Genomic DNA, 27,240 nt, shown 5'->3' with positions numbered 1-27,240 from the left:
TTTCAACTAAGAATACCAAGAGAACAAAGCAAAATTGGTGATAAAAGTAAATTGAAAAGTTGTTTAAAATTACATTCCCTATTTAAATCATGAAAGATTTTTTTGGACTTGACTGTTCCTTTAAGCAGCAAAAAAAAAACTAAAAAATGATGTACCACAGGGATTTGAAAAAAGGCTTAGCAGCTAAGGGGTTAAAAAGAACAATAAACACTAAGGGCTAGATTACGAGTGGAGCACAAACTTTTGCACACAAGCGATAAGGGGTATATTGCGAGGGTTTGCGCTCATTGGACTTACTGCTTGTATTAGGAGTTGAAAATAAATGTGATCGGGTGAGCGCAATCCCGATTTACACTAGAATCATTACCCCAACCTCAGAGATCTGGTTTTGCGAAACTAAAAAGTTGCACAAAACACATCAAAAATACATTACAAAGTACACTTTGACTCATAATAACACCATCTAATAACAATTATTTAAAAAAAAAAATGATTGTACACAAAAGTAATAAGGGCTTAAAGATATGAGATTTCAGGTGTTAGAAAAAAGGACAGGCAAAGGAATTTAACATAGACATACATACATATACATGTTTAAAAATGTATATGTATATATGTAATCAAAAAAGAAGAGAAAGCCATTGTAGTCTTAAAAACAAAGTCCAATTTTAATGGTCACATTAAAAAGTATTGACAGAACTCAGTATGAAAAGTTTGACATGTTTCGGCCTACGGCCTTACTCTTAGACATTAATTCAAAAGAAAGAACCGCCAAATTTTAAAAAGCAGCACTGAGATACTATTGGTTGCCATTAATTCCAATCATTATGCACCTGTAATTGTTTTTACTATGTAGAAGAACAAAATAAGTGGCCACCTAATGGCTTGAAACATAAGGGTGTCATTTTCAAATTACAAATTAGAGATTACATTGAATTTAATTTCTTTGTCCAAGCAGTGTAAAGAGTATGAATAACGATATAGAAATACTCTATATGAAAAACAGATACTGCTGTTATAAAGAAAGAAATGCAATTTAGTGGCAATTACAACCAACACATTGCGTGTTAACAAAGTGATAATTATAACAAAATGTAAAAGAATAACGGCTAGATTTAGAGTTTGGTGTTAGCCGTCAAAAGCAGCGTTAAGGGGTCCTAACGCTGCTTTTTACCGCCCGCTGGTATTTAGAGTCAGCCAGGAAAGGGTCTACCACTCACTTTCTTTCCGCGACTCCAGGCTACCGCAGATCCCCTTACGTCAATTGCGTATCCTATCTTTTCTATGGGATTTGCCTAATGCTGGTATTTGGAGTCCTACCGCCAAAAAAAGTCAGTAGTTAAGAGCTTTATGGGCTAACGCCGGAACATAAAGCTCTTAACTACTGTGCTACAAAGTACACTAACACCCATAAACTACCTATGTACCCCTAAACCGAGTCCCCCCCCACATCGCAAACCCTATAATAAAAATGTTTAACCCCTAATCTGCCGACCGGACACCGCCGCCACCTACATTATAGCTATGAACCCCTAATCTGCTGCCCCTAACATCGCCAACACCTATATTATATTTATTACCCCCTAATCTGCCCCCCCCCAACATTGCCGCTACCTAAATACACTTATTAACCCCTAATCTGCCGACCGGACCTCGCCGTCACTGTAATAAATGTATTAACCCTTAAACCGCCGCACTCCCGCCTCGCAAACACTATAATAAATTGTATTAACCCCTAATCTGCCCTCCCTAACATCGCCGCCACCTACCTACAATTATTAACCCCTAATCTCCCGCCCGCAACGTCGCCGCTACTATAATAAAGTTATGAACCCCTAAGTCTAACCCTAACACCCCCCTAAGTTGAATATATTTTAAATTAAACTAAATAATATTCCTATAATTAAATAAATTAATCCTATTTAAAACTAAATACGTGCCTATAATATAAACCCTAATATAGCTACAATATAACTAATAGTTACATTGTAGCTATTTTAGGATTTATATTTATTTTACAGGCAACTTTGTATTTATTTTAACTAGGTACAATAGCTATTAAATAGTTAATAACTATTTAATAGCTACCTAGTTAGAATAATTACAAAATTACCTGTAAAATAAATCCTAAATTACAATTAAACCTAACACTACACTATCATAAAATGAATTAAATAAATTAACTACAATTACCTACAATTACATTTAATTAAATAAACAAACACTAAATTACAGAAAATAAAAAAAGAATTACAAGAAGTTTAAACTAATTACACCTAATCTAAGCCCCCTAATAAAATAATAAAAAAAACCCAAAATAAAAAAAATGCCCTACCCTATTCTAAATTACAAAGTAATCAGCTCTTTTACCAGCCCTTAAAAGGGTTTTTGCGGGGCATTGCCCCAAAGTAGTCAGCTCTTTTACCTGTAAAAAAAAAATACAACCCCCCCAACATTAAAACCCACCACCCACATACCCCTACTCTAACCCACCCAATCCCCCCTTAAAAAAACTAAAACTAACCCCCTGAAGATCTCCCTACCTTGAGCCGTCTTCACCCAGCCGAGCCGAATTCTTCATCCAATCCGGGCGATGTAGTCCTCCATCCGGGTGAAATCTTGATCCAAGCGGCAAAGAAGAGGTCCTCCATCCGGGCGATGTCTTTCTCCAAGCGGCATCTTCTATCTTCTTTCTTCCGGCTCCATCTTCAGACCGCCGACGCGGAACATCCACCTTCCCCGACGGACTAACGACGAATGACGGTTCCTTTAAGGGACGTCATCCAAGATGGCGTCCCTCGAATTCCGATTGGCTGATAGGATTCTATCAGCCAATCGGAATTAAGGTAGGAAAAATCTGATTGGCTGATTCAATCAGCCAATCGGATTGAGCTCGCATTCTATTGGCTGATTGGAACAGCCAATAGAATGCGAGCTCAATCCAATTGGCTGATTGGATCAGCCAATCGGATTGAACTTCAATCTGATTGGCTGATTGAATCAGCCAATCAGATTTTTCCTACCTTAATTTCCGATTGGCTGATAGAATCCTATAAGTCAATCGGAATTCGAGGGCCGCCATCTTGGATGACGTCCCTTAAAGGAACCGTCATTCGTCGTTAGTCCGTCGGGGAAGGTGAATGTTCCGCGTCGGCGGTCTGAAGATGGAGCCGGAAGAAAGAAGATAGAAGATGCTGCTTGGAGGAAGACATCGCCCAGATGGAGGACCTCTTCTTTGCCGCTTGGATCAAGACTTTGCCCGGATGGAGGACCACATCGCCCGGATTGGATAAAGAATTCGGCTCGGCTGGGTGAAGACGGCTCAAGGTAGGGAGATCTTCAGGGGGTTAGTGTTAGGTTTTTTTTAAGGGGGGATTGGGTGGGTTAGAGTAGGGGTATGTGGGTGGTGGGTTTTAATGTTGGGGGGTTGTATATTTTTTTTACAGGTAAAAGAGCTGATTACTTTGGGGCAATGCCCCCGCAAAAAGCCCTTTTAAGCGCTGGTAAAAGAGTAGATTACTTTGTAATATAGAATAGGGTAGGGCATTTTTTTTATTTTGGGAGGTTTTATTATTTTATTAGGGGGCTTGGATTAGGTGTAATTAGTTTAAACTTCTTGTAATTCTTTTTTTATTTTCTGTAATTTAGTGTTTGTTTTTTTTGTACTATAGTTTAGTTTATTTAATTAAATGTAATTGTAGGTAATTGTAGTTAATTTATTTAATGAATTTAATGATAGTGTAGTGTTAGGTGTATTTGTAACTTAGGTTAGGATTTATTTTACAGGTAATTTTGTACTTATTTTAACTAGGTAGCTACTAAATAGTTATTAACTATTTAATAGCTATTGTACCTAGTTAAAATAAATACAAAGTTGCCTGTAAAATAAATATAAATCCTAAAATAGCTACAATGTAACTATTAGTTATAGTGTAGCTATATTAGGGTTTATTTTATAGGTAAGTATTTAGTTTTAAATAGGAATAATTTATTTAATAATAGTAAATTTATTTCGTTTAATTAAAATTATATTTAACTTAGGGGGGTGTTAGGGTTAGACTTAGGTTTAGGGGTTGATAACTTTATTATAGTAGCGGCGACATTGGGGGCAGGAGATTAGGGATTAATAATTGTAGGTAGGTGGCGGCGATGTTAGGGAGGGCAGATTAGGGGTTAATACAATTTATTATAGTGGCGGCGAGGCGGGAGCGCGGCGGTTTAGGGGTTAATACATTTATTACAGTGGCGGTGAGGTCCAGTCGGCAGATTAGGGGTTAATAATTGTAGGTAGGTGGCGGCGACGTTGGGGGGGGGGCGCAGATTAGGGGGTAATAAATATAATATAGGTGTCGGCGATGTTAGGGGCAGAAGATTAGGGGTTCATAGCTATAATGTAGGTGGCAGCGATATCCGGAGCGGCAGATTAGGGGTTAATAGTATAATGTAGGTGTCAGCGATAGCGGGGGCGGCAGATTAGGGGTTAATAAGTGTAAGGTTAGGGGTGTTTAGACTCGGGGTTCATGTTAGGGTGTTAGGTGAAGACTTAGAAAGTGTTTCCCCATAGGAAACAATGAGGCTGCGTTAGGAGCTGAATGCTGCTTTTTTGCAGGTGTTAGGTTTTTTTGCAGCCAGCTCAGCCCCATTGTTTCCTATTGGGATATCGTGCACAAGCACGTTTTTCCAGCTTACCGATGACTTAAGCAACGCTGGTATTGAGGGTTGAAGTGGAGCTAAATTATGCTCAACGCTCCCTTTTCTGAGGCTAACGCAGCCATTCATTAAATACCAGCGTTGTCTTAAGGGTGCGCTTGAAAAAAAAAAAGCCTTGTTAGCACCGCGGGTCTTTACCGACAAAACTCTAAATCTAGGCGTAAATAAATAAAGAAAACATGGTCTTAGTTATAAGTACTTCAACGTTTCTTAAGAATACACAATATTTTATTGATTATTGTAGTATGCCCTCTCTTTAGTGTAACAGATAACCAGTATCTAAGATAAGAATTGTCATTAATGATGATGTAACTACTTCTAAAGAAATGAGATGGGAGTTTTTGTTTTATTGTAATTAGAGTTTGTAATTACATATACACGCTTCCTATTTTATAGGGGCATTATATAATATAAACCTCACATCTGTTAAATGCCTAGAGCTAGTGTGATATTATTCTTTTGAAAAATGTGCAACTGGTAATACGTTAAATATTCTGAATATGAGAATATAGGGTCTAAGTTGTAAATGGACAATAGGTGTATGTATATATAGAACCTATTCTTATTCCCAGAAGTTTATAACATCATAAAGGGAGTTATACCCCTTAGGGAAACGTGATTCCAAAGAAAAGATCCAAAAGGCTTCCTGTTTTAGAAGGGCCTTATTCAAATCTCCACCTCTACTAGGTACCTAAATCTGGTCTATTACCATCCATTTGAAGGTTACATTGCAGCTGTTATGTTTCTGGATAAAGTGTTTAGCCATTTCTGAACAGGGATCAGACCTGTTAATGTCTGATAAATGTTGTCTGATACGTTCCCTGACCTCCATAGAGGTGCAACCTACATATTGTTTGTTAATGCAAGTGCACCAGATGAGATAAATGACATTTTTAGAGCGACAGTTAACACAACTGTTTATCTTATATGTCTTATTCGTGAACGCAGAAGAGAAAGTATTTCCTTTTTGGATTAAACTACAAGGAGTACAAGCACTGTAGCCACATTTATACATTCATTTAGATTTTAGCCAGGAACTTGAGGCTGAATGTGTTTTAGGTAAAGCACTTGGTGAAATTAAGTTCCCTATGGTACAACCCCTTCTGTATGAAAACCTACATCCTTTCTCAATAGTTGTTGCTAGACCCTCATCTGCTTTAAGCATAGGTATGTGACTGCGAATGATTTTGCAAATATCGTTGTAGTCTGAAGAGTACTGTGTAATGAAAGTAACTTGGTCTCCAATGACATTATTTTGTTTTGGTTTGTCTAGTAATAATGATCTTCTATCTAAACTGTCAACCTCCCTTTACTTGCTTAACAAATTGCAGAATTACTGTAATCTCTATGTAATAATCCTTTTGCAATAGCATATGGAACGTTCAGGGGATGATTACTTTTACCATGCAGAAGCTTGTTCCCAGATATGGGCTTTCTGTATATTTGGGATTTGATTTTATTGGTACCAACCACATTACTTAGTTGAACATCTAAAAAGTTAAGTGATGTTTTTTTGGTTTTAAAGGTAAACTTTTTTTTTTTTTTTTTCCAAATAGTTTTTATTAATTTTGAACAATATATAACAATAATTGGGGACTCGCAGGACCCCTGCATTTTTCAGTGCATAACATGTAAAGAAGTATTATGGAATGAAAATAAAAAAAATACAGCTGAAACATTCAAGTTTCAAAGATAGAAGTCGATACATTTCCAAATGGTTATCAAAGGAGGGTGAGGGGGGGGGGGTGAGGGAGGGGCTCATCCATAAGGGTGGGAGAGGGGGGGGGGGAATTCCTGCCGGGGATCGCCTGAGGCGTACGAAACGTGGATTCTTATACTCTAACCTGGGGAAGCCATGTGGTGTCATGTATGTCTGTCCAGTCAGCCCAAACCATTTCAAAAAGGTCACTTCTGTCCAGACTATAGAATATGTCCTTTTCCATAGCGTGTAAGTAGGCCATTGTTTTGAGGATATCAGGCCAACAAGGGGGGGATGCTTTCTTCCAATGTCTGGCAATATTGGTTTTAACTGATGACAGGAGATAAACGCAGAGAATCTGCTGATGTTTAGGAAGGGCCTGCAAGTTTAAGTGTAGAAGTGCAGTGGCAGGGCTTTTTGGTAGCTGAATCCTAAGAGCAGACAGAGTACGGAAGCATGTGTTCCACAGGGGAGTCAACCTAGGGCATTCCCACCATATGTGAAGCATATTTCCGTGGGAGCCACATTCCCTCCAGCATTGCGGAGAAGATGTCGGAAACATCTAAGATAGCCGCGCGGGGACCAGATACCATTGGGAAATAACTTTATAATAGGTTTCGAACATTGTCACACATTGTAATGATTTTTTGGTTAAGGTGAGGGACCCCTGCCAAGCATTAGCCGAGATTCGAGAGTGAAGAATAGTGTCCCACTTATGCAAGTGTGGGGCCAAGTCTGGGGGCACAGTACCGTCCAGCAGACTATAATGTCTCGAAAGAGGTTTGTGGAGTCTACGTCCTCCTCTCCACACAGACTCCCATGGGGTAAGCTGACGTGGAGCAGAGGAGAAAAATCCCCAGCTAGAGAGGAAACTCTTAATCCTAGTGAACTCGAATAGGAGGTAGGGCGGAATGTCTTCACCTGGTCTGTCCTTAGACAACGAGAGATATCCGTCGTCACTAGTCTCTGACCAAAAGTCTGAAACTTGCTTTACACCCAACCTAACCCACGTATTGGGGTGTGTTTCTGCAAGACCTGTGAAGAGGCCTGGGATAGAGGTGATCGGGGAGGGGTGCGGCGCAATTAGTTTACGGTGCCGGATCTTATCCCAGATTGCCAGGCACTCCAAAACTACAGAGTTATGTATCTTTAGGGTTCTGCGGCTATGGACCGGGGTCCAGATTAGATCTTTTAGGTATATATCAAACGGTAATGAGGCTTGTTCAATGTCTCTCCACCTGTCTTGTGAATGAAGTACTCCCCACTGGGAGATATGCGTGAGCATGGCACCCTCGTAGTACTTTACTATGGATGGGGAAGCCAGACCCCCTAGCTGGACAGAGAACTGTAGGGTTTTATGAGCTATTCTGGGGGTTTTGTTTTGCCAAATAAATTTTGTACACTTAATTTGGAAACTGTAGCAAAAGGTGAGTGGGTATTCTGATTGGAAGGCATCTAAATAGATAGGTGAGCCGAGGGAGGAACGACATCTTAAGTGAAGCTATACGGCCCATACAAGAGATGTTCTTATGATCCCAAACATTTTTTAACGCTCTCAGGCCTGCCAAAAGGGGTAAATAGTTGTCCTTAACCATCTGTTTCAAGTCATTAGAAATTTGAACTCCAAGGTGGGTAATCCCTTTGCTAGACCATTTGAAGTCAAATTGTCTTTGGAGGGCCGTGACATATTTTTGGGGGAAACCCCACAAGTAAATTTCTGTTTTGGGGGTGTTTAGCTTATAGAAGGAAAGGGAGCCAAAGGCCTCCAGGTTTTCCAGAAGTCTAGGGATTGTGCGAAGCGGATCTGCAGAAAACACTGTCACATCATCCGCAAAAAAGGCGATGTTGTGTTTGGAGCCAGAGAGTGTAATTCCCACTATGCCCCTGTCAGTACGTATTGTTTCTGCTAGAGGCTCGATTGCCAGCGCAAACAAGAGCAGAGAAAGTGGGCAGCCCTGCCTCGTGCCATTAAAAATAGGGAATGGAGATGAATGGAACCCTATCCCGCTGACCGTTGCCGTGGGATTGGAGTATAAAGCTTGGACCGCGAGGCGTATGTCAGAGGGAAATTTGAAGGCGTCAAGAGTCTCCCAGAGGTAACTCCATCTGACCCTGTCAAAAGCCTTCTCGGCATCCAGAGAGATAACCAAGAAAGGCTTGTTCATTCTCGTTGATTCGCAAGCAATATTGATAAGGCGCCTCGTGTTATCCGGGCCCTCACGATTATGTATAAATCCTACTTGGTCTGGGTTGATTAGGGTAGGCAGAAGTTTGCAAATTCGGTTGGCGAGAAGTTTGGAATAGATTTTTATATCAACGTTTATAAGCGAGATGGGCCTATAATTGGGGCAATAGGAGGGGTCTTTGTTTGGCTTGGGAATCATGATAATCTCGGCCTCCAAGAATTCTCGTTTGAAACTTCCTTCGTGCCTGGCAGTGTTAAAAAACCTAAGGAGCAGCGGTATCAGTTCTTGACTATAAGTTTTGTAGAACTGTGCGGGGAATCCATCTGGGCCGGGGGCCTTAAGGGATTTGAGGCGCTGGATGACCTGCTTGATTTCCAGCTGGGTGAATGGGTTGGACAGAGACTCTTGTTGTTCCGTCGTCAGGGACGGTAAGTTTAGGGAATCTAGAAATTTTTTAATCTGTTGTGTGGAGGCGGGGGTTTTAATTTCAGTGCCCTCAAGATTGTAGAGTTTGGAGTAGTAGTCTGAGAAGCAGTCCCCTATCTGTGAGGGGAGTTTATGGGTCTTGTTGTTGTGAAAAATTTGGTGTATGCGAGAAGTGCTATTCCGCTGGCGCAATTTGTGTGCTAACAGAGTATCGGCCCTGTTGCCTTTATAATAAAATAACTGCTTAAGTTTTGTGAGATTCTCTTGAGTACGTCGCAACTCTAGATGGTTAATATGCGCGCGCACGGCTGAGATCTGAGAGGTCAGTGCTTCAGAGACGTTAGCTCTGTTGGTGGATTCAAGCAGCCTAAGTTTACAGTGGGCTTGGGCTAAGGAAAGTCCAGCCAGTTTCCTAAGGCGAGCTTGCTTGCGGATGATATAGCCTCTGGATACCGCTTTAATAGCTCCCCAAAGTGTATCATCAGTTGTCTGACCATTGTCGTTAAGTTGGATAAGTTCTATAAGATCTCTTCGTAGCTCTTCCCTGAAGGGAATGTCTGCTAGGATATTGCGCGGAAGAGACCACCTGCTTTTATGAAGACAGGGGTCACTGGTGTGTAGGTCCGCCAGTACTGGTTCATGGTCGGACCATGAGCAGAGGGGGATACTAGATTGGAGCACTGAGTCCAAGGTCGTCGCCGAGCAGAAGATATGATCTAACCTAGAGTAGGTTTTGTGTACCTGGGAGAAGTGGGTGAAATCCCTGTCTGTAGCGTGTAATGATCGCCAGATGTCATAGTATCCAAATTCAGACATGATTGATTTAAAGCGTGTGGAGAGGAGAGTTAGTTGGGAGGAGGTCTTGGTTGGGGATAGCGTCTTGCGGTCTAATTTAGTGTCCCAGATCATGTTATAATCCCCCGCTATTATAACTCTACCCTGTTTGTGTTGGTCGATTAATCTCAGAATTTTTCTGAGGCAAGCGGGCTGTTGAGAATTGGGTAGGTATACTGAAACTAGGGTATGTGTGACATGATCAAGCTTACAAACTACTATAGTGTATCGAGCCTGGGGGTCCCTTAGTACCTCAATTTCCTCGTAAGCTACCCTCCTGTGAATCAGGACCGCAGTCCCTCAAGTTTTTTTTGTAAATGAAGAGCACTCTATGGTCGTGTATAAGCGAGAGTGGAATCTATGGGGAGCATCTAACATCCAGTGTGTTTCTTGCAGAAACACAACGTCGGGGTTGTGGTGGCTAAGCATACGGGTGAGTAGGCTCCTCTTGAAGGGAGAGTTTAAGCCTCTGGTATTATGTGTGCATACTCGTAATCGGGACATTTTCCTCTACTAGCCCAGGGGAGTGGGTGGGCAGAAGGGATATCTGGGAAACTTAGGTTGAAGTCTTGGTATGAGATATGTAGGGGTTGGAAAGGGAGGGGGTTAATCAGAATTTAAGGCGGAAATGTACCGACAGCACAGGTGGAAATAGTCCACCTAGGTGGAACCCTGGTGTGGGTTAACCTGTAGGGGGGGGAGCTAAGGGCGAATGTATGAGAGGAGCTGGAAGGTCCAGCCCCACTCCACTAACTGGGTGAATAGACAATGGGAGGGTAAACTAAGGTGCAAATAAATATAAACCTGTGGGCCCCAAGGAGGGCATAACCAGAACATAATGGACCAAATGAACACAGGAACCTGATAGGAAACAGTAAATACAATAAGCAATCTACACATACATGCCAACATAAGACAATAGAATGTGGTTACATATGATCAAAGGTTGCATATTTTAGTCGATACAGACCCTACTCCGTGACACTTTAGGATATCAACAAAAGGTGAGGGGAGTAGAGATAGGAACATTTTATCGTGTCATGCCTGTGAAATATAAAACTAGGTGAACAGAGAGGTCTGACATGAAACGACAGAATGTAATGAACAGTGTAAACACTTAGTTTCAATCAATACAGACCCTACTCCATGGCGCGTCAGCGTATCAGCAAAAGGTAGGGAGAGCAGAGATAGGAACATTTTATCGTGTCATGTCTGTAGAATATAAGACTAGGTGAACACAGGGGCCTAACATGAAACAGCAGAAAGCAATGAACAGTGTAAACACATAAGTCTAACATGAAACAGTAGAAAGTGGGCATATATGAGCAAAAGGTCACATTTTTCAGATAATACAGCTCCTACTCCGTTACACGTTAACATAACAACACAAGATAAAGAGAGTAGGGGTAGAGGTAGGCAAGTTTTATCCTATCAGGTCTGCAAAATTTAACGTAAGTAAACTCAAATTCAGGAGGGTGGAGACTCCAATTGGGTTGTATCCGTAGGCTGCTGTGTTCTCATCCTCTTTGGCCTTTGTTCCTTAACAGACCATTCGGGGGCCGTGACTCTCAGCTTAGATTAAACAGCTGGAGGTCCCCTTGGGTCTACTGCCATGAGGCCCCATTGGCCAAGGAGAGAAGTCCCTTGAGAAAGAGAGGTCACAGTGAATGATTTGTTGTCTTTTGTAATTATTAGTTTAGTAGGGTAACCCCATCTGTATTTAATATTTTCCCTGCGAAGGATCTGCGTAACTGGCTGGAAGTATCTCCGGTGCTGTAGGGTGTGTGCGGATAAATCAGGCAGCAGTTGTATGTCCTTAAATCTTTCCGATATCTGCGGCTTCCGAAAGGCCGCCTGCATGAGTCTGTCCTTAAAGATAAAACTGTGGAAGCAGACTATGACATCTCTCGGTTTCTCCTGTGAGACGGTTCTAGGTCGTAAGGCTCTGTGGGCTCTTTCCATGGTGTCTGTCAGCCCCTCTGTTGGGCCCAGCAGGTCTTTAAAGAGATCTTTCAGGAAGTTTTGAATCTCTGCCGGTTGGATGTCCTCAGGTATTCCTCTAAACCTTACGTTGTTTCTGCGTGCCCTATCCTCCACATCAGCAAGTTTGAACTCCAGCTGGCTAATTTGATCCGCAAGAGATTCCGAGTAGGACAACAAATTTGTATGGTCAGTGGCAAGATCGTCCTGTTTTCTTTCCAGAGAGTCCACTCTGTCACCGATCTCAGAGATGTCCTTGCGGAGTTCAGCATGATTGCGCTGAATTTCCTTGGTTATGGAGATAGTTTGGTTTGCAAACATTTTTTTTAAGTGTTGCCTCCGTTATTAGGTGTTGTGAGCTAACTTGAGGCATATGGTCAGGTTGGGATCCGTCCCCCAGAGATTCAGAATCACTCAGACCTTCATTGGAATCCTCAATCTGGTCTTTGGGAGGTTGTGTGAAATGATCCAGGACCGTTTTTTTCACAGAACCTGGTGTTTTCGAGTGTCTCCTGGCATTATGTGGCATTTTCATATGAGAAGTGAATACCTCCTACTAAACAGATGAGCTTGAATTAAAGATAGTTAAGGAGGCTAGTGGACCCAACAGGCTTAACAAAATAAAAAGAAGATAATACACGTGCACATTAGTATTACATAACGGAGTAGGGCCAGCCGTCCACTTGTAACCTCTATCTCCCCATAGTGGCGTTTATGGGCAGAATGCTACCCTACAACACGTTGTATGTATCAAAAGACGCCAACTCAGGTGGAGAAAGAGGCCAGGCGGGCGCCTTATTTAGATTACCCTTTTACTTGTAGTGAGGCACCTCTATATTTCTTAAGGGAGGTCTGCCCTTCGGACTCAGGGAAGGAGGTATACGACCCGAAGGAAGGGGAAAAGGAAAGTGGTGGTGACCAGCCCACGTGAGCAGGCCGGAAAGGATGAGTCCGAGAGGGGGGGGCTCAATGATAGAAAATTATATTAACACACAAATAGGCTGATAAGCCTAGAGTACCTGGGACAGTGACTCCTGCCGGCCAGTGCATAGGGTGAGAGGCTAAGTTTGCTTTCTCTATTAGCTAACGATTTGCATAGGTGCAACAAACAGGCAGGAGTAACTGAGGCCTAAATAGTGTAATACCAAACGTCCTGTGAAAGGAGAAATGCAAGTTATGTAAGGTCACAACACTCAAGTAAAATAAGATAAAACACTCCACTCTGAGCTGGGCCACAGAGGAACAGAGGCTGACGCAGCAGCACAATAAATCACAATTTTATGGCAATGACCTCTGTCAATGGAATCAGCAGTAATTAAGAACAAAGTCTGCCTCCCAGTAGGCAATGTGCTTAAAGAGACTTGGAAGTGTCCTGAGATGTAGCGTTGCAAATGTAACCTTAAGTCCATGTGCAGTTCCAGTAAAAATATTTGGTTTTTATTGTTAAAGTTATTTAGGTATGGCCTTAAAGAAAGATGTAAGAGCAGGGATATTCAGTGTGCCTTGCAGCTAAGGATGGAGCACGTCTGAGATCTCTTCAAAGCTAACCTCTAATAGATATGTGAGGCTGCAGCCTGAAATAAGGAGTAATAGTAGTTGCTGTGAGGCTCCAGGGATTTTAGGTTTGGAGATAGGTGCTCCAAGATTATCAGGGGTACCTGGGTAGAAATACAAATACACAAAGGCCAGAGGTGCAGGGTCTCTATGGTGTCACATTCCAAAAATCTGAGATGAGGCTCTGTATAAATTTCCCTAATCAGGTAGTTAATGCAGTGTAGCAAGGGGAAAGCTTAGGAAGACACCGGGTGAGTGCATACAGTTCTTTCACTTTGGCAAATTAAATCTTACCCTTGCAGTCCAAAGTGTGTACCTCTCCGCTGCTGAAGGTCTCGAGTGGAGCGGGGAGCATGGGCCCCAAAATGGCGGGTGTTCGCGCCACTGCAGGAATGGCGCACTTGACGCTCCAAACTTTTCCTCCCCACAGGCACCTCTCTTCAACCTGCCCGGACCAGCCTCCGTGGTCGGCAGGGCAGCAGAACTAATACAGGTCCGGTGCCAGAGGGGGATTTCTAATGTAAGCGGCCACCAATTCAGCCCCCAGTAGGTTGCAGGCAAATGTAAACTGCTGCTCCGGAGCAGAGCCCCGGCCCTCCGGGCAGCAGTGGTGAGAGGTGGGAGAACTCTTCTGACTCCCGCTGGGTTGTAAGGATCTTGTCGACCGACCTCCGGTTACTCAAGCCCCCAGGTCAATGCAATGCGTGGGCTTTTCTTGGGGCCTGTCGTCGGCCCGCCGGAACTTCTTACGGCCTTAGTCTTGTTCTTGGGGAGCGGTGGTAGAGTGATGTAGGCGCCACGGACTCCTGGTTCTTAGGTTCACTAGCCGCACTCCGCCTGAACCTCGGAGCGGAGCCCCGACCCTCCGAGGCCGTGGCGGTGAAGACGGCTAGGTAAAAACAAACGTTCCCCAGTAGGATGACTGGCAGCAGTAAGGGCCAAAAGTGCCAAATTTCAGGGTCTAAGAATCTTTTGCCAGTGCTCGTTGGCCTCTAACTGTCCCAGGGGTATGTTTGATAACAGTTTTAGCTAAATTTAGCCGGTTAAATAAACTTTGATTTAAGGTGTTTGGCAGAGCTCCTCACTAGTGCGTCTTTCTCGCTCAGCGGCTATCTCCGCCCCCCAAAGGTAAACTTTAAACCCCACTCATTATTCAATAACAAGTCATCAATGTAGTGATTTTTTTTTTATGTAATGGAAATATGGATTAAGCTCTCCATATATCATATTCAATTCAAATCATCCCATCACCAAATTTGCGTATGAGGGCGCAAATTTAGCCCCCATCGCCATTCCTTATAGTTGAAGATAAAATAAATCTTCAAACTTAAAATAATTATGTGTAAGTAAATACTGTAGAACATCCAAAATAAATTGAATAAATTCCTTAGTACAGTTTGACTTACTTTCCAAAAAATATATGTTATAAAAATGTATATATATATATATATATATATATATATATATATATATATATATAATGTCTATACTGTATGTGTACATATGTATTTATATGTATTTAGTCGTATATACACATATAAACACATAAATACATATGTACACATATAGAAGACTACAACAGAAAAGAACAGCGCAGAAAAGGCTAATGGAAATCTAACAGAAAACAATGAACTATAAAATAACCTAGTACATCTAGATGAAATCTTGATCAAATAGGGATTAGTATAGTCAGCCCTTATATATATCTAGAGCTTGATATACAAATATAAGTACATGTGTGTTAATAATGTACCAAGTTGCCAAGAGCTAAGTGTGAGCAAATTGAGTTATAGTCACCAAATTCACAGGTGAGAGTACTTTCAGACAAACTTCAATTTCAGACAAGCTTTCTTTTTCTAAAACGGAGGTCTCAATGTTCACCACTGGTAATAACATCCAATGAAATCAAATGTTGTTCAGTAAACTCCTCCTGGGTGCTGCTTAAATTGAAAGACAGGTTGCCACGTTTCACCAAAGAGAACAAATTCTGCGAAGAAAATAAAAGAGTAACCCAGATTCAAGGCAGTATCATACAATTTTGTTCAAACACAACTTACTAAATTGCACTTACAAAATTGCAAGTAAAAACAGGCACATCATGCAGACTGCGGCAAAGTTCAGTGTCACTGATACCTCCGGATCCACTGCGTGCTATAAATTAGACACCTCCGATCTGCACAAGATGGAACACAGCTGGTTGCTGTATAGTAATGAAAGCGGGTCTATATGAGGTCCTAGGCTGCAAAATCAGTCTTACTCTACACGTTTCGTCCGCCTTCTGAGCGGACTTTCTCAAGAGATTCAAATAAGCATAAATACTTCGACCCTAGTTTACACTTATTATACTACACCCTTAGTACACACCCCTTATGGTGATTGTAAAGCTTACAGGAGTGGTGTAGCCAATAGAGCGGCTTTAGAGGAGCACACCCTCAATTTCTATTGGTCTTTAAACGTTCACACGAAGGTGACGTATAGGGAACATAACATCGGCTATTATGCTAATAAATCAACTAATGCTGGGCCAATGATGATATGTGAGACTAAAGGGATAGAAGGATATAGTCATAAGTTCTGATACGTGTTATAGATTACCTAGTATGCACTAAGCCAATGATAATATAGGGCTGAAAAGGTGTTAAACAAGCCTGATCATAAATTAGGCTATATAAATGTCATACTATATCTGGAAAATACGTATCAGTCGAAATAACCAATTAGATAAATATATATAAAAAGCAAAATGATTCTATGATGGACTAATTTAAATAAATAAATACATGCATGCATATGTTCAGCAAGCCTACAAATGTGTATTCCTATACAATTCATACCGATTATGTTCCACAACCAATATATGCAAGCCTATATATATATCGAGAAATAGGACAATATAAAATCTAAATGCATGATAAAGTTAAAATTACGTATGTTTAACAATAAACATATGTAAACCTATATTCAATAAATAGAACAATATAAAATCAGAATACATGTTAAAACTACATTTAAAATGCTCAAACTGCCCTCCCACGTTGGTGGGAACATTGCCGCCATGCTTCTCCAATCTACTCCTGATTTTGGGGAAAAAGAAACGAGGATGGAGCTCCCTAACAACACAGATTGCTGCACTGACCTCTCCATTTTGGCGGAGCTAAAAGCTATACTCCTGCCTAAACTAGATAACTTGCTGCTTTCCTGCCGGGACTTATGCGCGATTGTCAGCATACAAAAGCAACCTGACCGGCAGGAGACACTCTCCTGCAACCTTGCCTCTTTGGTGGCGGAGGCTGATTCTATATTGCTCCCGATGCCAGAGGTACACTTCGTTGCCTAAGAACCTTCACAGGGGAGAGGGGTGGCGGTAATAACAGAGCCCAAGACAACCATCTACAATGAGGCCATCTGGCCGAAGAAAGTATTGGAGGCGGGGTCACTGACACCGTCCCTGTCACACCCGGTGAGATACCTGGATTGCGGACCCAGCCGTCACAGTCACTCTGCCCACAGAGCCTCTGACAATGTATCTGAGGAGCCTGTCTCTGCATCAGGGGGTTGGCCGCTTAGTTGGAGGGGGGAATCGGTTGACTCTGCAGACCTGGTCTCTTACTCTCCCCGGCACTGTACTCAGACAGCAAGTGGCTCCAGCACGAAAGTCAGTGTCTTTGGCTCCATAAATTTGGTCGCTGACTCTCCTCGGCCCTATGGTCCTATACTTAGCACCTCACTATGCCTCAGTGCTATAACCGGACAATGCTTCAGCCTCAGATTTAAAGACAGGCTGCATCTACCGAAAGCTGGAGTGGGTTGAAATCACGCAGCTGGAGAAACTAACTAACTAATGTGTGATCATTTCAAACGCCGAGGGAGATGCAAACACATTAAATTTCATCAGCCAGATGTACAGCTCTAATACCGAACTGTGTCACTATTATCCTGCAGTAGCAGACCTTCATTGTATTATAGCCAACACGCTACAGGAGCCCCTCTGGGCTAGGACAGATACGGGTGTTGGCTGAACTGTAATCCCTCACTCACATCATAGAGGGTCTACTAGCTTTTGGCTTCTTATATTCTTAGACTTGCACAAGTTGTCGTACATTCCTAACGATACCTAATGTCATCAGCCTAAATGCAGTTAACAGCCCTGGCACATAACACTGTGATATTAACGGGTTTCTATCGGGATTTTTGTGTGTTCTGACAGCAAAACTGATGTGTTTGTTTTTGTTCTTTCGCACTACATTTAAAATTGTTAATATAAATACTGCAGTTAACGATACTTATTTACCCTTAGTTACAGTTTTGCTTAGTCCCCCTCTTATTCCAGTGCTTATATAATCTTCTCAATTTTCAAACTGAACCTCTTTTGTTACTCAGATTTATTGTATGTAACACCCTTCTTTACATTGTGAGCCACACAAGGAAAACCCTATACCATGCCATATATTCATGGATTACACCTAATACACTATTTATTGGTCCCATACTAGTGGATAAATGAGATCACGTGGTATCTGATTGTATGTCATTCTGTTCAATACATGCCAGTCTTTATATTTAAACTTGAGCGCCATAAAACTTGGTAACTGAGTGTTACAATTTTGACAACCCAGCTTCACCTATATCACACCCCGTAATATTATTTCCGATTTGTTGGTGCTGTTTTAATTTTATATACCCATTTGATTAAAGTTAGAAAAGTTGAGACCCCTTGGATCCCTCCCCATTGGCTGGGAAATCAACCATCCCTGAACATGCTTGTTATTAACATAGAATAATTTTTAAAATCTACAGCACAGGTAACGTATCTCGTTATCACATTCCACTTCCATGGAGGTAATACGCTCTAGATCAACGATTAACAGCCTATTTAAAATGTAAGTTTAGTTTTGTTGATATTATAAAATTTAGGGACATGGGTGCAACATAAGAAGATGTCTGAACAAGCTTTATGTACCTCTAAATGCAAAAAAAAATTTCATTTTTCTCAAAAATATGCGACTACTGTATATCGATGCTTATAATGTAGCCTTTACTCTAGAACTCTGATTGTGACTTATTCTCTGTAATCTTACTTTGAATGTATATGTTGTCTTGTTCCTATGTCTCATAACTTTGTTTGATGGGGTAACAACATTGTTAACAGTTGGGCAGGGACCCCCCCTTCTAGCTTCTATGGCAGTAAAATACTAATCACTTGACTGCTGCATTTGTAGGCCCAACCCATCTGTAGTACCCATTTATACTGCTGACAACACAAATACAAGTCGAATTGTCAACATCCCACTTTGAGCATATCTATATATTTAAAGCTGCAAAAAGCTTCTTTTGCCTATACATTCTTAGAAGTATTGTCCCTCTGGATGTCTCCCACTGCATAACTACAGAGGTAAAACTTCCGGCTTCCAGCTGTATTATTCCTATAGTCCTCAGCACATTATCTTCTTATCTTTTACTTTTCTAGCCCCCAAACATTCCCTTTTATCTAACACAAGCTTCTGGTTAAAGAATGGTCCTTACTGTCTTACTCTTTAGATCCCTCCTCCTGGTCCACAAGGCACGGGCTGTGGTGTATCTCGAGTTGTCCAACACTCGCGCACCACCATTATTCATTATGACACTGAACCTTTACTTATGAGACCACATTATCAATCGGCTTTACAGGGTGCAATATATACATATCCATGTTCTTGGGGGGAGAAGGGATTGGTTTTGTTTTATTTTAGTCAGTGTTTAGTTTGGGTTTTATTTAGCTTAGTTTAGTTTTGTTGATATTATAAAATTTAGGGACATGGGTGCAACATAAGAAAATGCCTGAATAAGCTATATGTACCTCTAAATGCATAAGTATCTTCCATCTTTCTCAAAATTATGCGAATACTGTATATCGATGCTTATAATGTAGCATTTAACCTAGAACTCTGATTGTAACTTATTCTCTGTAATCTTACTTTGAGTGTATATGAATATGTTGTCTTGTTCCTATGTCTCTTCAATAAAAATAAATAATAAAAAAAAAAGTCATAGACACTCATTATTATATCCATAGTAATAAACCGGACAGGATGTTAGCTAACAAACTAAAAGAATTAACTAGTTTCCACAGTGCCACAGTTGCAGAGTCAAGATGGCACGTTCACTAATGATCCCCAATGCATTGCCAATAAGTTTGCCGAATTCTATAATCAACTTTATAATCTCCCCAACCCAGATAGAGGTAAGGACAAATCAATAGACCTTGATAATTTTCTGGGGCAATGTAAGTTAGCACAGGTTTCTGATGAAGAGCGTGACTCTTTGAACTCTCCAATCACTCAGATGGAAGTTAGGGCGTCCATTAAAAATCTTAAAAGTTCCAAAACACCAGGCCCAGATGGATATTCTGGGACTTTTTATAAATCCTTGCAGGATGTTCTGATTCCCCAACTGACCAAAATTTTTAACTCCATCATGCAAGGTAATCCCATTCCCAAAGAGAGGCTGATGGCCAGAATTGCAGTCATACCAAAAAACGTGAAAAAACAAGCAACATTGCCAAAATTACAGACCAATTTCCCTAATAAATCCTTACTAAAATTCTTGCCAATCGCCTAAACCCCATCCTTAAACGTTTAATACACACTGATCAGGTTGGATTCATTCAAAATAGGGAAGCCCCAGATAACACTCGTAAAATTATTAATTTAATTAATGTAGCCACTGTCTCAGAAACGCCTTCTCTGCTCCTATCTTTGGATGCAGAGAAGGCGTTTGATAGGGTGGGGTGGGACTATATGTTTGCTGTTCTGAACAAAACTGGAATCCAGGGTAAATTCTGTAAGGCCCTGTCTACCCTGTATTCCTTCCCTACTGCCTTTGTCAAGCTTGCAAGCTACCAGTCCAACCCGATACACATCAAAAACGGTACAAGGCAGGGATGTCCCCTTTCACCTCTCCCATTTGCTCTCTGCATAGAGCCCCTAGCGGTTAAAATCAGAGAAGATATAAATATCTCAGGAATTAGGGCAGGACGTAATGAATACAAAATATCGCTATTTGCGGACGATGTCATTTTATCATTAACTAAACCCCTTCTGTCATTGCCCCCCCCCCCCCCTGTATTCCACTATACAAGATTTCGGAAATCTATCTGGATACAAGATAAACCAGGAAAAGTGCGAGGCTCTAGGAATCAAATTACCCCTACACACAAAAAAAACTCATGGAAATATATTTTTCATTTAAATGGGTACCTAAAACACTTAAATATCTGGGGATTAATCTCCCAGTTGATATTTACACATTATACCAAACTAACTATATCCCTATGTTTAAACATGTCAGAAGCCTCATTGCAAAATGGTCTAAATTTAATATTTCTCTATTTGGTAGAATAGTCTCCACTAAAATGACTTTATTGCCAAAACTGCTCTATTTATTCCGATCACTACCTGTCTCGATACCGTTATCGGGACTAAATGCTTTGCAGGGTGACTTACTACGTTTCATTTGGCAGGGCAGGAAAGCCAGAATAAATTAAAAAAACTTATGTGCTCATAGAGGTTGTGGGGGAGTGGGAGTACCGGACTTGGTTGCTTACTATCAGGCTGCCAGACTGGCTCAAACATCAAAATGGTTTAGAGTCGATCAAAGGGCACCATTGGTCAATATTGAGGCGGATGTTTTGGACACCACATACATACCAAGCCTGTTATGGGCCCCCAAAAGTTTTAAACACCCGTTGCAAAACAAATTAATAACAATTTCCCATACCCTATATATTTGGAAAACGCTGAACACAAAATATAAGCTTATTCAGGATAGATCCAGGGCGACCCCGTTAGTAATCCCACAGTCCTCAATTAGTTCAATAGTACAGCTGAAATGGGCCAACAAAGGCCTCTATAGAATAGCAGATGTTTTAATAGATAATAAGGTAATGTCCTACCTACAATACAGGGATCTAGACCCCGAGGATAAGAATATTTGGTTCCATTATCTGCAATTAAAGTCTAGAATCCAAGAAATCTCTTGTAGCTTTAAGTTCCCACCCAATAACCCCTTCGAGTCACTGTGTCTAAATGGTGAGCGTACCTCAGGCCTGATCGCAACTCTGTACAGATTTCTTAAAAATCAACATTCACTAACCAAGTCCTCACTTATGCTGAAATGGGAAAAGGACATAGGCGAGACTTGGAGTCATGAAACTAGGTGCGATAACTTACATAGAGGCCTTTCATTCTCACAGAATGCTATGCTCAGAGAAAACTATATAAAGGTTGCGTTTAGGTGGTATCTTCACCCAACTAGACTTGCTGTAGGAGAAAATCAATCCCAACAACTATGCTACAGAAATTGTGGAGAGAGGGGATTATTCATCCATATGTGGTGGCATTGCACTAGAGTAAGCGAAGTATGGTCTTTAACTTCTGACTTATTAAGCTCAATATTTCAGACACAGATTATACTCAAACCTGAACATGCCCTACTACATTTTAAATTACCACAGATTTTGTATAGATCCCATAAACTGGTAATGATCATTTGCACGATAGTAAGAATCTGTCTAGCACAACATTGGAAAACATGCCCGCCAGATTTTTCAGTTATTTACAATAAAATAACGTATCACTATAATATGGCTAGTATGGTTGCTGAATCCCTGGAAACTAGGGACAGCTTTATTGCAATTATGTATCATGAGAGTAGAAGTAGAACCTAGTTCGTATTATCCAATGGCCTCTATATTAGTAGGAGCTGCTGTGGAGGGCCGAGACCTGAGAAAGACCTGAGAACCCAGAGGGAGCTTTGGAAAGATCTAGTTTACCTATATATATTGGATATCAGATATGTAATGTATAATGTAATAGGTCTAGACACTTTAAGTTTGTCCTGAAAACAGGAATTCATGTTATTGATGTGAACAATGCTGACAACTTGTAATTTAATTTATACTGGTAATTCATATGCTGTTATTTGATTAACTGGAAAATGTTCAATAAAAATATTTTCAACTAAAACTTTATAATATAAAGTGCCAAACATAGCAGAGAGTGTCTTAAAAAAATGTGATGCATACTTACCAGAAGACACCCATCCACATATAGCAGACAGCCAAACCAGTACTGAAAAATATCAGCAGAGGTAATGGTAGAGGAGTATCATGTCGATCTGTAAAGGGAGGAAGCAGATGAATCCCAGAGACCGAATTTACAGAGAGCCGTAGAATAGATTTCTGTCAGGGTGCCAGGAATCAGAGATGAGAAGTGCAAAAAATAATCACACCTTTATTAATAGCAAACAATAATAAAAAGTCCACAAGTCAAATAACAAGCCAGGAGTCAAAAACAGAGCTGGTAGTCAGACGAGCCGAGTCATGAGCCAAAGCGAATAGTCAGACGAGCCGGAATCAGGAAGAAGGAAAACAGCAGAGGATCAGGAACCAGGAAGGACGTCAGGCAGCCAGGTAACACACAGGAACTCTCACAAACAGGTCTGAGACAACGTAAAGGCAAAGCATACTGAACAGAGGCCCTTTAAATAATAAGTGATGACATCACAATTCTGAGACTGCATCCTGTCTCACACGAATGATGCACACCAGTCTGGCCATAAATGGAAGTGCAGGAAATGAGCAGCATCCCCCACAATGCACCACGTCAGCAAGAGAGGTGAGTAAAATGGCTGCCAGCAGCACATGGCAAACAAAACAGGGAAAAACCCTGACAGTACCCTCCCCTCAATGACCCCTCCCCCGCAGGAGGACACAAGGCTTATTGGGGAAACGGGCATGGAAGGCACAGAGGAGGGCGGGAGCATGAACATCAGAGGAGGGAACCCAAGAACGCTCCTCCGGACCGTAGCCCCTCCAGTGAACCAAATACTGTACACGGCCCCTAGACATACGAGAGTCAATAATGCTGCTGACCTCATACTCCTCATGGTTGTCAACAAAGATAGGACGGGGACAAGGCAACACAGTGGTAAACCAATTACAAACCAATGGTTTCAAGAGGGAGACATGAAAAACATTGGAGATGCGCATAGCAGGAGGAAGGTCAAGAGCGTAGGCCACAGGATTAACCCATTGGAGTATTCGAAAAGGACCAACATAACTGGGAGCCAGTTTATTGGAAGGCACACGAAGGTTCAAGTTGCGGGAGGACAGCCAAACTCTCTCACCAACTTGGTAGGAAGGTGCGGGCAGACGCCTACAATAAGCCTGGAACTTTTGCCGCTGCATAGAACGATGAAGGCAATCCTGAATCTGCACCCACGTGGAACGGAGTTGCCGGAGATGCTCCTCCAAAGCCGGAATACCCTGAGACATGAATGAATCGGGCAACAAGGATGGTTGAAACCCATAATTCGCCATGAACGGGGATAACTTGGAGGAAGCATTAATAGCACTATTACGAGCAAACTCTGCCCAAGGTAACAGTTAAGACCAATTATTGTGGTGATCTGAGACATAGCAACGGAGGAACTGTTCCAGAGCTTGATTAGACCGTTCCGCAGCTCCATTGGATTGAGGGTGATATGCCGAGAAGGAAAGCTGGATCCCCATTTGAGCACAAAAGGAACGCCAAAATCTGGCTACCCGGTCCGACACTATCTCCTTGGGTAACCCATGTAAACGGAAGACCTCCCGGGCAAAAATTGAAGCAAGCTCCTGAGAGGTAGGCAGCTTCATCAAGGGAATGCAATGTGACATTTTAGAAAAACGGTCAAACACCATAAGGCTAACAGTATTGCCATTGAAAACAGGGAGCTCGACAATGAAGTCCATGGAAAGATGTGTCAAAGGACGCTCACCATTAGCAATAGGTTGAAGAAGACCCACAGGAAGACGTTGAGGAGTCTTATTCTGTGCACAAACTGAGCAGGAGGCAACATACGCAGCAACATCAGAAGGAAGACCTGGCCACCAGAATTGCCGAGTGACAGACCAAATCATTTGGTTCTTGCCTGGGTGACCTGCGGCTTTAGGATAGTGGTAAGTGTGCAATAGTTTAGTTAGAAGATTCTCAGGAACAAAACACTTACCACTAGGTTTCTCAGGAGGTGCATTGGTTTGTGCAGCCAGGATCTCCTCCCCCAAGGGAGAAGTCAAATTAGTACGTATGGTAGCCAAAATATGATCAGGAGGTATAACAGGAGTAGGTACAGACTCATCCTTGGACAGAGGCAAAAATTGTTGAGAGAGGGCATCAGCCCTAACATTCTTACTACCAGGCAGGTAGGAAATCAGATTAAACTGAGACAAAAATAGCGCCCATCTGGCCTGTCGGGGAGACAAACGTTTTGCTTCAGATAGATAATTTAAATTCTTGTGGTCAGTAAGAATGAGCACTGGCACACTAGTACCCTCAAGAAGATGCCTCCATTCCTTGAGTGCCAAAATTATGGCCAGCAATTCCCTGTCGCCAAATTCATAATTGCACTCCCCTGGAGACAATTTCTTAGAGAAGAAACCACACGGATGCAATGAACCATCAGGCGTAGGACATTGAGACAAGAGGGCACCTACTCCAGTCTCAGACGCATCGACCTCAAGAACCAAAGGCAGGACAGGGTTAGGATGAGCCAGAACTGGAGCGGCAGCAAAGGCAGTCTTAAGACTATCAAAGGCCTTAATGGCAGTAGGTGACCAATGGAGTGGATCATTCTCTTTACGGGTCATGTCTGTGATAGGTTTGACCAAGGAAGAAAAGTTTTTAATAAACTTTCTATAGTAAATTGGCGAACCCCAAAAAACGTTGAATAGAACGAAGACCAACTGGGTGAGGCCACTGCAGAACTGCAGATAACTTGTCAGGATCCATGGAGAACCCTGTAACGGAGATAACATAACCTAGGAAGGTTACTTGAGTGTGATGGAACTCACATTTCTCGAGTTTACAAAACAGGCCGTTCTCACGTAGTCTATGAAGAACCCGTGTAACATCAGAGCGATGAGCCTCAAGTGTGGGTGAGTGTATGAGGATGTCGTCTAAGTACACCACAACACACTGTTGCAACATATCTCGTAGGACATCATTAATAAATTCCTGAAAAACAGTAGGAGCATTACATAGTCCAAAGGTCATTACAAGATACTCATAATGCGCGCTCCTGGTGTTAAATGCTGTTTTCCATTCGTGGCCCTCCTTAATCCTAACGAGATTGTACGCTCCTCTTAAATCAAGTTTAGTAAAGACCGTAGCTCCCTTGAGGCGGTCAAAGAGTTCCGCAATGAGCAGAATAGGGTAAGCATTCTTAATGGTAAGACGATTAAGACCCCTATAATTGATGCATGGTCTTAACTCGCCATCCTTTTTCTTCACAAAGAAGAAGCCAGCCCCTGCAGGAGAGCAGGATTTGGGGATGATCCCCCGCGACAGAGCATCGGCAACATACGTCTCCATAGCACAATTCTCTGCAACAGACAGAGGGTACACCCGGCCCCGAGGAGGAATGGCTCCGGGTCGCAGGTCTATGGCACAATCGTAAGACCGATGAGGAGGCAACGTACTGGCACGCACCTTGTCAAAAACGTCTAGGAACTCTTGGTACTCCTCTGGCAATTGAGATGCCGAAGAAGTGCACAAGAGTTTAAAGGGACACTGAACCCAAAATTTTTCTTTCATGATGCAGATAGCGCATGCAATTTTAAGCAACTTTCTAATTTACTCCTATTATCAAATTTTCTTCATTTTCTTGGTATCTTTATTTGAAATGCAAAAATGTATGTTTAGATGCCGGCCCATTTTTGGTGAACAACCTGGGTTGTTCTTGCTGATTGGTGGATAAAGGTATCCACCAATAAACCAGTGCTTTCCATGGTACTGAACCAAACAAATAGCTTAGATGCCTTATTTTTCACATAAAGATAGCAAGAGAACAAAGATAAATTTATAATAGGAGTAAATTAGAAAGTTGCTTAAAATTGCATGCCCTATCTGAATCATAAACAAAAAGAGAGAAGCGCTCAACCTGGGAACGAACAATAGCATAATAGCTTGTTCTATGGCTAGTAACCATCCTAGAAGCAACCTCTTTTTGCTCAATATGTGCCTTTCACAGAGAAGAACTTTCCTGTAGCATATCAGTCTGATCCTGACTTCACAGTACAATCCAGCCCCGAAATACCAGGCAATCCCTCTCTGAACAAGGGGAACAGCAAAACCCCAAAATCACTGACGCAGAGGTGCAGAACCGAACATGCTCCTGGTAGGTATAGGTGCAGCAGCGGAAACAGGAGCAGCCATAGCTTGCGGGACACTTTGGTCCAAATATGCAGTGCCAGTCAGCAGGGTTTGCAGGGCTAGTGCAAAATTGATCCAAGCGGTGATCCTGTACATCCATCCTGGAAATGATGGCAGGTAAAGGTGGATTATTGGCACCATCAGGATTCATGGCCTTTGCGTAATGTCAGGGTGCCAGGAATCAGACTGAGACGAGAAGTGCAAAAATAATCACACCTTTATTAATAGCAAAAAATAATAAAAAGTCCACAAGTCAAATAACAAGCCAGGAGTCAAAACCAGAGCTGGTAGTCAGACGAGCCGAGTCAGGAGCCAAAGCAAATAGTCAGACGAGCCGGAATCAGGAACAAGGAAAACAGCAGAGTCAGGAACAAGCCAGGGATCAGGAACCAGAAAGGACGTCAGGCAGCCAGGTAATACACAGGAACTCTCACAAACAGGTCTGAGACAACGCAAAGGCAAAGCATACTGAACAGAGGCCCTTTAAATAATAAGTGATGAAATCACAATTCTGAGACTGCATCCTGTCTCACACGGATGATGCACACCAGTCTGGCCATAAAAGTAAGTGCAGGAAATGAGCAGCATCCCCCACAATGCACCAAGTCAGAAAGAGAGGTGA

Source organism: Bombina bombina, chromosome 1 (genome assembly GCF_027579735.1).
Source record: "Bombina bombina isolate aBomBom1 chromosome 1, aBomBom1.pri, whole genome shotgun sequence".
NCBI classification, from domain to species: domain Eukaryota; kingdom Metazoa; phylum Chordata; class Amphibia; order Anura; family Bombinatoridae; genus Bombina; species Bombina bombina.
This window is presented reverse-complemented; position numbering follows the sequence as displayed.